A 14587-nucleotide genomic window follows, 5' to 3' on the forward strand; every position below is an offset into this window, starting at 1 on the left:
GCAAGCACATAGTTCGTGATCGTGATGGGTTTATGGACTATCATCGATTTCCGGTGGGTTCACAAACCGTCATGCTTGGGAACGGTAGTGAGGAAGATGTCCTTGGAACTGGTACCTATCAAATAAAGCTTCGTGGAGGCAATACGCTGCTTCTACATGATGCCCTCTATGCACCTGAGGTGCGATGTTGCTTAGTTTCAGTAATTAGTTTATTGAAATTAGGATTTGTTTTCAATTTTAAAAACAGTAATTTGGAAATTTTGTATCATGGCGATGTGTTTGGCCATGGTATTTTAAAGAATGGTTTATTTGTACTAGACTTGGATGATATTTATAGTAATTCATCTTATGCTTTTGTTTCTCATTTTGATGTCGATTCTGAATCAGTTAAATGGCATGCTAGACTTGGTCATATTGGTCAAGAAAGGATGAATAGACTAGCTAAAGATGGTCTTTTAGACCGGCTTACTAGGGTTAAGTTGCCCATATGTGAGTCTTGTCTAGCTGGTAAAGCAACAAAGAATCCTTTTAGTAAGGCTTCAAGAGCTCTATGTCCTTTAGAGCTTATCCATTCTAACATTTGTGGGCCTTTAAATGTAAAGGCTCGTCATGGTGCTATATATTTCCTCACCTTTATTGATGACTATACACGTTTTGGTTATGTGTATTTGTTGTCTTGACGTTATGAAGCACTTGATACGTTCAAGCGTTTTGTAGCAGAAGTTGAGAACCAATTCGATCGAAAAGTAAAGACTCTTCGAACCGATCGTGGTCGCGAATACCTTTCTGATATGTTCAAAGGTTTTTGTGAGGAAAAGGGTATACGTAGACAACTTACGATTCCCCATACTCCACAACAAAATGGTGTTGCGGAGAGAAGGAACCGTACCTTACTTGACATGGTTAGGTCGATGATGGCTCAAGCCAACCTACCAATTAGTTATTGGGGAGATGCGTTGCTTACGACAGCCTACATTCTCAACCGTGTACCAAGTAAAAGTGTACCCCTCACACCATATGAGTTGTGGTATGAGAGAAAGCCCTCTTTGGATCATTTACGCCCGTGGGGTTCGGCTAGCTATGTGCATAACCCGACCCATAAACATGGCAAGCTTGGTCCAAGAGCTACCAAAATGGTGTTCATTAGATATCATGAGCATTCCAAGGGATATGTTATGTATGGTGAGCACCCAAATGGTGGCATGACCGAGATTGATTCTCGTAATGTCGCTTTCCTTGAGGATGAGTTCCCAAGTATTGGTGAAATGAATAAAGATCTCGAGTTGTATGAGTTACAACAACCATCTCTAGGTAAAGAGGGGGAATTTAGAACTCTCGAAGTCAACAGAGATGGTGAAATCCCGTCTAATAATGTGAATGATGGGAATAGTCCCGTAATTCAAGAAGATGGAAATTTGCCTATTAGTGAAGAACCACTTGAAATTGAGGTAAGTCCTCAACCCTCAAGTGTAGAACATGAGATTAGTCCTCAAGTTCAAGATCCCATTTCTTTAGAAGATAGTGGGAGAGATTCTTCACTTAATGGTATGGAACGTAAGAGTGAACGAGGGAGAGTTCCTCGAAGATATTTTGATATCGAAGAGCGAGCAGCGTTCCTTTGTGCTATTACAGAGATCGATGAGCCTACTTCTTTTAAAGAAGCTATGGATTCACCAAATAGTAAAGAGTGGATGGATGCTATAAAGGATGAGATGGACTCTTTGACAAGGAATGGATTTTGGGAGCTTGTTGACCTTCCGCCTAAACGTAAGTCAATTGGGAACAAATGGGTTTTCAAAGTTAAACGTAAAGCGGATGGGTCAATTGATAAGTTTAAAGCCCGATTGGTAGCGAAAGGTTTTACCCAAATTGAGGGTATAGACTATGATGAGACATTTTCTCCTGTGGTGAGACTTGCCTTTATTCGCCTCCTGCTAGCTCTAGTTGCCCATTTGGACTTGGAGTTGTTCCAAATGGACGTAAAGACTGCTTTCCTCAATGGGACGCTTGAGGAAGAGATCTATATGGATCAACCTATTGGGTTTGTCTCAAAAGGTGAAGATGGCAAAGTGTGTCATCTTAAAAGATCTATATATGGTCTTAAGCAATCTTCTAGACGATGGTATTTCAGATTCCATGAAGCTATTACTGAGTTTGGCTTCTATATGGTAGATGAAGATCATTGTGTGTATGTCAATAAAACTGCAAAGGGGATTGTGTTTCTCTCATTGTATGTTGATGATATACTACTAGCTGGTGACAACTTGGAGATGATTAATGCCGCTAAGCAGTGGCTATCCTCTGTCTTTGAGATGAAGGATATGGGTGAAGCTAGGTATGTCCTAGGCGTGGAAATTATGAGAGATCGTTCTAAGAAACTTCTTGGTTTGTCTCAAGAGTCATATATTAAAAAGGTGTTGGAACGATTTAATATGCATAATTCCAAACCCATTGACACTCCAGTTGAAAAGGGTAAAACTTTAAGCCTTGATCAATGTCCTAAAACAGATTCAGAAAAGAAACAAATGAGCAAGGTTCCATATGCTAATGCGATTGGTAGTTTGATGTACGCCATGTTGTGTACACGGCCGGACATCTGCTGTAACACCCCCGTACGCCAGAATGCCTTACCAAGGACCATCCCAGTGTATGACGGCGTCACCATCTCGGTTTCCCGATGAGGTAGATCAAATTAGACAATAAAAGAACAGTTATAAATATTAATATACCTTATACAATACAACTCAAAACAACGACTTTATAATAAAGGTACAACCGTACACTCATGACACTGCCTCTCTAGACCGGTAGCGTGATGACTCGATCCCTCCAATCCTAGCAGCCACAATCAACATTACCTGCTAAGCCAACTGCTCACCATCCCCGAATGGATCACCGCAGGATTTACAAAACAACAACAACGGGGTCAGTACTGACTAATCAAATGTAAGACAACATAACAATGTAAACAGCTGATCACCCTTCAACCCAGTCTCACGACCTCGTACAGTAACTGACTACACCTCGAAGGGTGTAGCCCTGCCAGATTACCCATCGCAACAGGTAATCCTCGCCGCCAGTGGGTGACCGCAGTCCATCCCACCTAGTCCAGCTCATCAACGAGCGACTATAAATCCCTGTCCCTTAATGTGCGCATCCCCTCCCGTGGCGGGTTCCACGGAGGGCGAACTAGGGTGTGAAGTCACTCCCGCAAGTGACTCCACCACCATCACAACATACACAGCCTCACAGCTGTCACAACACCACAATCGTCATAACACCGCCACAACACCACGTCGCCACCACACTAATACTCCGATGATCAGCAGATAACAAGTATACACAGTACAATCACAATCTTAAATCAATTAATAGTAAACTGAGTAGGGAAACCCTACCTCGTCGCTAAGCATGTAAGACCTCCATACACAGCCACGCACGACTCCAATAAGCATCCTAACCATGATAACCATCTCCTATTACACAACTATACTCAAAGAATCACTCCAATGAACATAAGGCAGAAACTTACCTAACATTACGCATCGACGGTGATATAGACGACCACCACCCACGTCATCCTTCCTCAGCGAATCCCGTCATTCCCATGGTGGAGGTTTAGACTAATTTCATTAAAGTATGAAGATATGGGGTGATAGGGGAGAGAGATAGGCTAGGGTTAGAGAAAGAGAAACTGCCGAAAAAATGAGAAATGAAATGAATCTCGCGAACTTGCGTTTATATTAACGCGTCGACAGCAGCCATACTCGGTCGAGTACAGGAGTACTCGGCCGAGTAGGCTCTACTCGGTCGAGTATGGGTGATACTCGGCCGAGTAGCCTCAGCTAGGTCGAGCAAGTAATCCTATAAACCTCATGTTACAAGCCTGATCCTCACCCATTCATCCCTAAGGTCTGTTTGGTCAACAAGATCGGTCAACAACGTTCTTACATATCCTGGGTGTTACAATCTTCCCCCCTTAAAAAGAACTTCGTCCCCGAAGTTCAGCCCGTACAACACTCTCCTCAGGTTTACGTACCGTGACACTAACCACCTACACCAAGGTGCACCAATTCAACCATCCTGACATTATCGTCATACCACATTACTTCAAACAATAACCACTTATCACAGCTACTCCTCCAAACAATACTAATCCCCAACTTTCACATATACATACGGAAACTAACGAATTCATATGCATTCTTTTGCCAAAAGCGACACAACTACTATCAACCATACACACATGTGAAGCAATACTCAGAACAGCACTCAACCATACAGATATACCAATATACAAATGCAAATCATACACAATTGCGAACCACCACATCCTGTACGCTTATATCAATTATCATAAATTGAATTGAGACACCCGCGCACAGTATAACCTTCATATTACTTGAATACAACATGGATACAGCTTAAAGGAAACATGAATGTAATTCTGAATGCTAACATGCCTAACATACATGTGATTCCAAAAATCATAGGTATAACTAAATACATATCTCACATAATTAAATACTTAGTTCCGCGACATTACTCTTCCCCTCTTAAAGGAACTTCGTCCCCAAAGTTCACCACTAGCCACTTCCCATGCCCAAAGCCAATACGTACCTTATGACGGTGACATTACTCACAGACTCTTGTAGCGCAACTTACTTTATGACATTACACACTTGTGACTTATAAAGACAAAATATTTCAGCAACCGAGTAATGTATAAAATAGGGAATTAATGAGAAATAGCAGTCTTATGCGTAACTCGTTGAGGCAATTATCACTGTAATCAAACATATATACGTATAAAACTTGTTACAGTTACCACGCTGTATAAGTATGGTGTTACCTTTCATATAATTTAATGATTCGGTTACTCATCCCCTAAACAATTTAAGTTTCTGGTAACCAACCAATGTTATACAACGAAACATTCACAATTTCATAGCTTATTCCAACAATCACGTATCCGTGATACAATCATAATCCATATGTGGAACATCTTATAGTATAGAATTGCAAAATAAGGCACTAACAAACTCTTTCATACAATTATCACATAACTTATGTAATTCAGATAGCTATTTCCCATCAGTTCTCTGTTTCAGCAATATTCGGCCGAGTATGAAAGGCTACTCGGTCGAGTAAGCTCTACTCGGTCGAGTATATTTGTATACTCGGCCGAGTAAGCTCTACTCGGTCGAGTAGTAATTATGCTCCGTCGAGAGCGTTTTGACGACATTACCTAGAGCATTCACAATCAACCTGCATCAAATTTTTCCCAGTAATATTAAACACAACTAATTCCTAACATAAACGACATTCAACACGTCTCCATACGATAATTAAATAAGTAACGGCCTTATGGCCGAGGACAGTCATCCAGCAATAGATAATAAATCCCGAAAGCAATATCCAAAATAAAAGTACTAAATCCAACACAACGAAACAAATCCATCACAACCAAATAAATCCAACATCAAAGAAACCAAACCAATCAGTCTAATAACACACGATCAATAACGGGGACCCTCCTCCATGTCATCATCACCGCCTGCGCCAGAAGTACCTGCACCTGAACTCCCTGCTCCTGGAAAGCCTGCTGCTGCCGCTGAGTAGTCCCCTCCTAGCTGACTGCCAGAGTTGGCTCCCCACGGTCCCGCGAGGTAGCCAAACTCAGTCTCCTCCGGAGGTCTCCAGTAACTCGGGTCAACTCCATAGCTGTGAAATACTCCCGTATCTACCCCCGGTCCCCTCCACCAGACATGCTGTGCTAACTGTGTCCCTATGCCCTGGTTAAGGGTCATCTCATGTAGGTTGCGGAGCACCAAAGTAGAGGAGATCCGCTCAGCCAATTCATGCGGCTGCATCCTGGGATCATGCCTTTGTGGGGTAGGGCGAATACTGGTAAGGGTAGCAAGGATAGGAGTCAGGAGTAGAGTAAGAGGGCTCAGGTACAGCCGGGTCTGCCCTAGACTGCCTCACTCCACGGCGCTCCCTAGGTGGGGGAGGTGCCTGCTGCTGTCCCTCAGTTACGGTGACAGGCTCAGGTAGGTCCAAGAGAATCCGCGGGTCAATGAGGTAGGACTGGGGCTCAGGTCTAGGAATAGTATAGTCTCCCACTCAGCCAAATGATTAACAACAGGGATATGGGTTGGGTCCGGAAGCACCATCCACATAGTTCCCCTCACCCTCCAGGCATAAGACCCATAATCCATCTTCCTCAACCATCTCTTCTGACGCCAGTACTGAGCGTCCATGGTAGGCACAATCTCTACATACTCAATTCCCTCAGGAGGTGGGGCCTCAAAATCTGTCAGGCGCTGAGCTAGGCGGGTCACTATGGCCCCGCAGGCAATGTGTCGGGTCTCGGACTGTGCCATGCGCTCAAGACTAGAGCACACTACACCAGGGGCACTGTAGTAGAACGGTTTCTGACGGTGTAGGTTAAGGTAAGACATAAGAAGCATAACCTCATGGGAATTGAGCTTGCTCACGTCATCTCTCGAGTACAGCAAACAGGTCAACATCCTCAAGAACATACGTAAAGAGACGTGCTGCACATCATTAATCAGCATGGCACTGGCACTAGGGGCAGGTCTACCAGTCAAATAAGGAAGGTAATGGGGTGCACCACTATTCTTGGCCACATCACTAATGTACCCACTCCCCTCAGCCTCTAGACCCAAATGATCAGCCAACTCGTCAAGGGTAAGCTTGTGATCCTCATTCATGAGACGAAAAGAAACAGTCTTTCCCTTCTTATCATAAACAAAAGAGCTCAAAAACTCTAAGGTCAAGTGGGGGTAGGATTTCTTTCTCAAATGGTACAACCCCTCCATACCCAAAATCTGAAAGATGTGAAATATGTCCTCTTTGATCCCTAAAGACTCAAGGATACCAGGATTAACACGGCGGGTGGGGCGAAAAGGACGACGCATAAGAGTCACAAAAGCCTTACGCTGATTGAAGTAAGAGAATATTACCGATGGATGTGCCTCCACCAGTGGAACTACCGGTTCAGTGCTTGACTGACCAGTCTCAAGCTGGACATTACCACGAGTTCTTTTGTTGGGTAAGCCTCTGGTTTTCACCATACTGCAAGAGAACAATCTTTAACAAGGGATTGACACAAAAATTCTTAACGCAAAATACGGACTGTTTTCAATTGTATATCGATTTTAGAACCATTTTTTTAAGACGAATTATCAGAAAATCACCAATTACCTTACAATTTATATGGTTACAAGCTTTAAATTGTTTCAAATTAAGGAATAATCATCAACAACCAGGGAATTTTCGTTTTTGATAACCCTAGATTTCAGAAATTGAATTTTAATCCATGGAATTAATCACTCAAAGCATACACAAGATCTACATACAGTTGAATCCTAGAATCACAAGTTAAAGACTAAATTTCAGTTGTTTTACAAAGAATTTCGAAATCTAGTATGATATTATACCATAACTTTGCAAACAAATAAGAAAATTGAGTTTAAATCTTACCTTAAACTGGTTTGAGGCAAGCAAGAACAAGTAGAACACCAAAGTTTTACCCAAAAGCTTGAGGGAGGTAGGATATGGAGTTTTTAGAGAGAAGGAAAAGGAAAGGTGGGAGGCGGAAATAAGAGAGAAAGGAACAAAAATAGGGTTTTTGTATAACCCGCATAAGTCCTGCTACAGCAATACTCGGTCGAGTATTGGGAATACTCTGCCGAGTGTCGACTACTCGGTCGAGTATTTAGGATACTCGGCCGAGTGTACACTACTCGGTCGAGTACCTTTCTTATTCGATCGAGTTTTGAAGGACAGAAGCGATTATTATTTTCACAAAACGGACACTCGGTTGTGTAGCTTGATACTCGGCCGAGTATGGTCTACTCGGTCGAGTACAGTCACCTAGTCGGTCGAGTTTTCCGAAAACGAAGAAGAAGTCATAACTTTTCATTGTTCCTGCAAAATTAAATAATATCGTTCGGAGTTCCGTGCAACCGGCTCGTCACTATTAAAGCTGACTTCTACCACATAAACAAATAACAACACGTATATTTGTACATCTATCATCAGACAATCGTCACTCCTACCTTCATTCCTCACTATGCCAAGAAACTATTATCCCGTACCCTTATAGCATACGTCAACAATCTAATTACGGTACCTACAAAGTTTAGCTCTTATATCACATCATCTCTAATTCTACTGGTCACCAACCATACACCTTAACCACATTTGCAACGCAGCAATTCAACACACAACACATTCATCGTGAAACAAATTGGTTAACTTATCATTGGTCGCACATTGCAACAATTCCTTCGCTCACTCCAAATTTTCCACACATACATCAAAACACATATCGCCCTAATAATAGATACACACAACAATCATCACCAAGCAATCAACGACTCTCACTAGCTACCCTTTTTCCCGTGTCTGGCTTAAGTCTGAGGGCGCCTACTCACCCAAAATCTAGCTTTGGCTGGGGGCTCCCAACGTACATACACCAGGTTCATTTTAATTGACACCTTATATTCATTAGATTCATTGGTGCAGGTTCCAAAATCGTCGGCTCTGATACCACTTTGTAACACCCCAGTACGCCAGAATGCCTTACCAAGGACCATCCCAGTGTATGACGGCGTCACCATCTCGGTTTCCCGAGGAGGTAGATCAAATTAGACAATAAAAGAACAGTTATAAATATTAATATACCTTATACAATACAACTCAAAACAACGACTTTATAATAAAGGTACAACCGTACACTCATGACACTGCCTCTCTAGACCGGTAGCGTGATGACTCGATCCCTCCAATCCTAGCAGCCACAATCAACATTACCTGCTAAGTCAACTGCTCACCATCCCCGAATGGATCACCGCAGGATTTACAAAACAACAACAACGGGGTCAGTACTGACTAATCAAATGTAAGACAACATAACAATGTAAACAGCTGATCACCCTCCAACCCAGTCTCACGACCTCGTACAGTAACTGACTACACCCCGAAGGGTGTAGCCCTACCAGATTACCCATCGCAACAGGTAATCCTCACCGCCAGTGGGTGACCGCAGTCCATCTGTAACAGCCCTAAATTTTCACGACCAAAACGGTAAAGAAGATATGGAAAATTCACAGCTGTCACTCCACACTTAGCTAAAAATGCCAAGTGCAAGGTAAATACAGAGTAAGCTTTAAATCAAAGTACATGTCTCAAAATTTTATCAAAACAATTAAACGTTGCAGCGGAAGACTTAAGTCTTACAAAATCTAAAACAATAAATAAAATTCAAAACCAATGATATTATAAAATTATAAATAGTGTAAGACGGAGTCTTTATTCAAAATCCTTCCACGCTCGTACTAATCCCCGGATCCAGTATGCACCCATGCAGCATCTCAAGCATCTCAATTGTACCTATCAACTGTACCCAAAACATAAATAGGTACAAGTTCCAGTGGGGGAACGACCCAAAACATAAGGACGTCAGCACAAGCTGAGTTTACGAAAATAAGAAATATTGACAAATTCAAAAACAGTATTATAAATTAACAAAGCTCTGAAACCAAAGTAAAAACAAGAATTACATTCCAAAACCAATTGCTGTAAATCCAATAATATTAACCAAACAATTCAAAACCAAAACTTTTACCACCTGTGTGCCAAGGTCCTACCCTTGACACGGTCTAGAGGTACCACCTGTGCTTTGTTAGACTCATAAAAGTGCGCACCTCTCACATTTGGGCAGTCAGTAGGATGGAACCGCCAAAGGAGAAAGTCTAACTACCTAGCGAGTGGGGGCCGGACAATCCCCACCCAAATGAACTCGGGCCAAGAGTTTAGTTTCGGGACGTAATCCCAGGAGCGTCAGAGACGACCTTAAGCCATCTAGACCAGAAGAAACCAAATTTTCCAAAGCGGCCTGAGCCAAAACCATTTCAAATGTGTAATATTCAAAATTTAGAAATACGAGTGAAAATTCTTCGGTACCACAATATTATAAAAACAGTTTAATGATTAATCCGAACATGCTCTTTACTTAAATTTAAAAAGGGTAAAAGTCCTTACCTCTTGAGACTGAAAAATCCAACCTTAAGCTTAGTCCAAAAATTCCTTCTCTTCGAATCCACAAGCTACAGTTAAAATTTATTAAATTATTAAACCACTAAGCATTCTAAGATACTCTAGTTTACTAATTAGACCCATTATCGTATAAATTTGTTTAAAACAACCTACACCATAAAGTCATTCATCCCATTTTCACATGGTTAGACGATTCTTTATCCTAAACCCCACAATAATATGATTCCATACTCTGCTCATACTATTAACGGTTTTTTCCCATGGTACCCTCGAACTTTGGCAGATTACACATGGTACCCCTCCTTTTAAGTTTCTACATATGGTACCCTTATATTTACCGTTTTCCTTCCCAAAATACCCTTCACCAAACTTCCGTTATCACTCCGTTACTTATTTGACAAATAACCCTTTTTTTTGTTATTTAATACACTAATCCCTCATATTAACTTTCATATCTAATCCCCAAACCACCCATTATCATTTTCTTCTTAACTGTCGCCACCTGCCCCGCCCTCATCGACCACCACGCCGACGACACCACGCCGGCGCCACCATGCGAGTTCACAACCTACCACTGCCGCCTCTTTCCCTCCCACCAATCCGTTAAACAAATATAATAAAATCAGCCACCATCAAAACCACCACCGTTTCCACCCTTATCAACCCTAAATCCCCAAATCGATTACAATCATCTTCAATCAACATTCATCAACATTCCCCAATTCGATTACAACTAACACTCAACACCAATCACCACAATCGTGATCTAGACCGGCAAGCAATTGGTCGTCGGCAGCCGACAAGTCATACTTGCCATCGGCGAGCCGATCCACCCCCACACCGGCCCGCTTGTTCATTTTCTTCTACCCTTTAAAATTACCACTTACCTCCATAATACCACATAAAACACCACAAAATCTGTCCTTCAAACATGAAAACTCTCTCCAGACACTCATACTGCGTGGCTGACATTATGATATTCGACACAACTAGATACAGCATACATCGACCATTTATTTTTGAAGAAAGATAAATGAAACTCATTCACAAAATATCAGTGTAAAACACATCGACACCCTCACATAAAAACATTTCGGTTGAGTGGGAGTAACATAGCCAAACTTAAATGTCTTTTTTTTTTCAAGACACCAGATTTGGTCGTTTAATTAAGGGTGGTGTCGTGGGTCTAAAACGCGTCGCCAACGAGGAAGAATATAGAGATACGTCGCCTGAAAGGGCATCAGAGTGGCGTCATCAATGGTGGGGTTGGGATTGGATGGTGTCGTTGGCTGTGCTGGCTGTGGGGGTCGTCCGTGGTGGTGTGGTGGTAGTGGTGGTGGTGGAAGAGAGGATAAGGGAGATTATGTTTGAAGATGTAAAGGGAGAAATTAAAATATGTGTTATGGGTAAAAGTAAGGGGTAATGAAGTGTTTAAAGATGTAAACTAACGGCGTCATGACAGAAACTCTGTTAAGGGTATTTTGGGAAGGAAAAAGGTAAATATAAGGGTACCATATGTAGAAACTTAAAAGGAGGGGTACCATGTGTAATCTGCCAAAGTTCGAGGGTACCATGGAAAAAAACCGTACTATTAAAGGTCTTAGACGTAACACTCGACTCAACTCTCAGAGGATCAACTCACCTGTAGTTCCAACAGGAAAAGAAATACAGTACAAGGAAAATAAACTAATCCTTAACAGCACCTATGATATGAGTTTCATTCCCAATGATAAATTCTATCTCTCTTAATCGATCGCCTTACGATTCCAAGCCCATCATATAAAATTGTAGAACAGCACCATGAATCTTATGAGGTCTAGCATTAGTACTCACCTCCCTGTCCTTAATATTGCTTAAGCTTTTATGTTTTCCAACTTCTAATTCATTTGAAAATATTATCTAACTAATCCACTAGATTCCATTGGCAAATCTCTATGTACACAATCATTAGCTCACTGCACCATAGACAAGGATATGAATTTCTATCAAAGAGTGTGTATATCCCATAAACCCAAAATAATACGCCAATGACTCTTCAAATCCACAAACTGAGATAAACATATTCATACCTATCATTGACGATAATTACGAACATGCTAAAACACAAACCTTCAGTACCTATATCCAACCATCGACACAACCGGCACAAGAATCTGCCATAGTAGAACCTCCATGATAACGGTGACCCGCCAACAACACCAAGACGACAACAGACTACTAGAATCAACAAGTCCACGGCTAACAACAATAACGCCCCAAATAAATCATCACTTCAACAATAAACCCAAGTAAATCATAAACTCACTCTAAACTATTTATTCCCTCATCTTAAACATCGTGAACACAATAATACTATTAAAACCTCATTACCAAATTGTAATTCAATTACGAAAATTCGTTTTATAAGACTAAGAAATTCGAGTAAACGTAACACTTACAATTAATACTATCCGAAAAGGGGAAGCGAGAAAATACCGCTATGGTTAAGCTCCTTAAGGCAGGACAACTCTAAACGTCACCGGCAGGATCGATCGAACAAGAAAACACAGGTGAAAGAGGGAGGATTGTGCGTGAGTGAAAAGGGAAATCAAATAAAAGAGTGTACAAAGAGGGGTAAGAGTCGTGTATATGTTTGATAGGGTTTGGTAGGCTTGTATGTTTGTGTTTTTTTTTTATTTATCCTTCAAGGGCTAAAAGTCAGGTCCAAGTCCAAATTAAAATAGAAATTGGTCTTTTGAAACCATCTCCCACTTTTGTAATAACTAGTTGTTGCTCCGCGCCCTACCGGGCGCGGTGCCCCAATTAGGTAAATCGTGTATAAAACCCTATATGATACCATTTGTGAAATAAACGAAAAGCACCATACTATGTTGAGTACGCCATAGATATTCCGAAAGCATTGGAAAAGGTGCACGATACAACGCAAAGAAGTAAAACACGTCAGGAGTATTGTAGGTTTAAATAGGCGCGTCTTTTAATACTGTTACTGTCGGTAGTAATTGACACATCAGCTAATCTGTAGCCCAAGGAGAAACAAGGAGCTACAAGGACAATGAACAGTTGCTAGAAAAGAAAAAAATACAATAGTGCTAATGTGTGCACGGGGAAACCACTAACTTTAAAAACTATGAACCTCTCTTCCTAGGACATTCCAACAAATGGATAGAAATTTGCACTCCCCATGCAGCTTGCTCGACCCATAAGCCCTATTAACGGTCTTGAGAGTCCTAATAAATATGAGACTCTGGTTAAAATCCAAAGTATCCAATAGTTTATTAAACTTCGATTCTGCTCGAACTCGGATGTAATGCTGCAAACCAACAATTACATATGAGACGATCGACAAAATAAATGTTTTTTTTTTTTAAAAAAATAGCAAGTTTATTGTTATTTATACTTGTACAAGACCAAGAACTCAAGAAGTGGTCAACTTTGCTAATTATTGATAACACAACTAAAAATTTAGCTCCATTACGCTGAGACACAAATGAAACTATGATAATAAGTTATAACGTAATAGTAGTCCACAAAAACAACAATCAGCTTAGACGATATTTGTGCATATACCACTAAAACACCAGCTCTTTCTTTTAGTCAATATTTATAGTTCATACAAGCACAATGCTAAGTAGAATTCAAAGTGTTAGTTAAGTGTCATTGGTAATTTGGTTAAAACAGATGAAGTTCCTGCCATAAAGCATTGTTTAGTGTCTGATACTCATTATCAAACAATCGAATTTACACATTTATAATGTTGATAGAAAAGGAGTTCAAGATTAATAGGACTTAAAATCTAACACAACATCTCCCATGTATCAGTGTGACACGATCGATAAAAGATATAGACTTGCCGTCAATTGAATATTCCTGCACCTCATCATTCCACTCTGAACGAAACCAAAACAAATCACAATCAATGTTTATCAGCCGTAACAATGGTGAATACCCTTACAAATGGTGAATAGCCTAAACAATACCTGGAGCATGCAAGTTAATGGGACAACTTCATCTCCCCTCCTTTAACTTATTAATAAGCATCATCATTAAGCCAAACTTCTATGGTGCATTCCTTTCCACAATCCAAACCTATGACGGCTAACCATCAGCCTACTCTAAGTCCGCAAAACCTCCAAGGACTTCTGTGCTATACTCCTTTTAAATTAAAAAACGCTTCTTTCCTTCTCATAAAAAAACACCGCTCCAACTATTTTATCATCCATTACTCTCATCGTTCTCCACCACTTAACCACTATGGTCCTCAGCTACCCAAGCACGATACACCCCAAAAACAAACCACTGAAGTCAGAAATAACATTTACTCAATATAAACTCCCCAATCATCACCTTAAAGCAACTACCCACAAACCATCACTGAACATTAAACATCACTATTTGCCATTATACGCCATCATAAACTGCCAAGAACAACCCTTAACCACCTTAATGAACCACAATTTCCCCTCATTCACCATGGCTATCTAGGTCCAAGCGAATACCT

General features: G+C 41.0%; 2 long non-coding RNA genes across 2 annotated transcripts; one reads left to right on the forward strand and one right to left on the reverse strand.

Moving 5' to 3' along the window:
• Positions 1-9117: 9117 nt before the first annotated feature.
• Positions 9118-12718, reverse strand: LOC141628479 (uncharacterized). Its single transcript, XR_012537137.1, has 3 exons — positions 12565-12718; positions 10075-10139; positions 9118-9430 (listed from the first exon to the last, which is right to left on the reverse strand). It is a non-coding gene; the product is annotated as an uncharacterized LOC141628479 (long non-coding RNA).
• On the forward strand, positions 10157-11734 carry LOC141628483 (uncharacterized). Its single transcript, XR_012537138.1, has 2 exons — positions 10157-10339; positions 11687-11734. It is a non-coding gene; the product is annotated as an uncharacterized LOC141628483 (long non-coding RNA).
• Positions 12719-14587: the final 1869 nt, after the last annotated feature.

Source organism: Silene latifolia, chromosome 2, assembly GCF_048544455.1.
Source record: "Silene latifolia isolate original U9 population chromosome 2, ASM4854445v1, whole genome shotgun sequence".
In the NCBI taxonomy this organism is placed as follows: Eukaryota; Viridiplantae; Streptophyta; class Magnoliopsida; order Caryophyllales; family Caryophyllaceae; genus Silene; species Silene latifolia.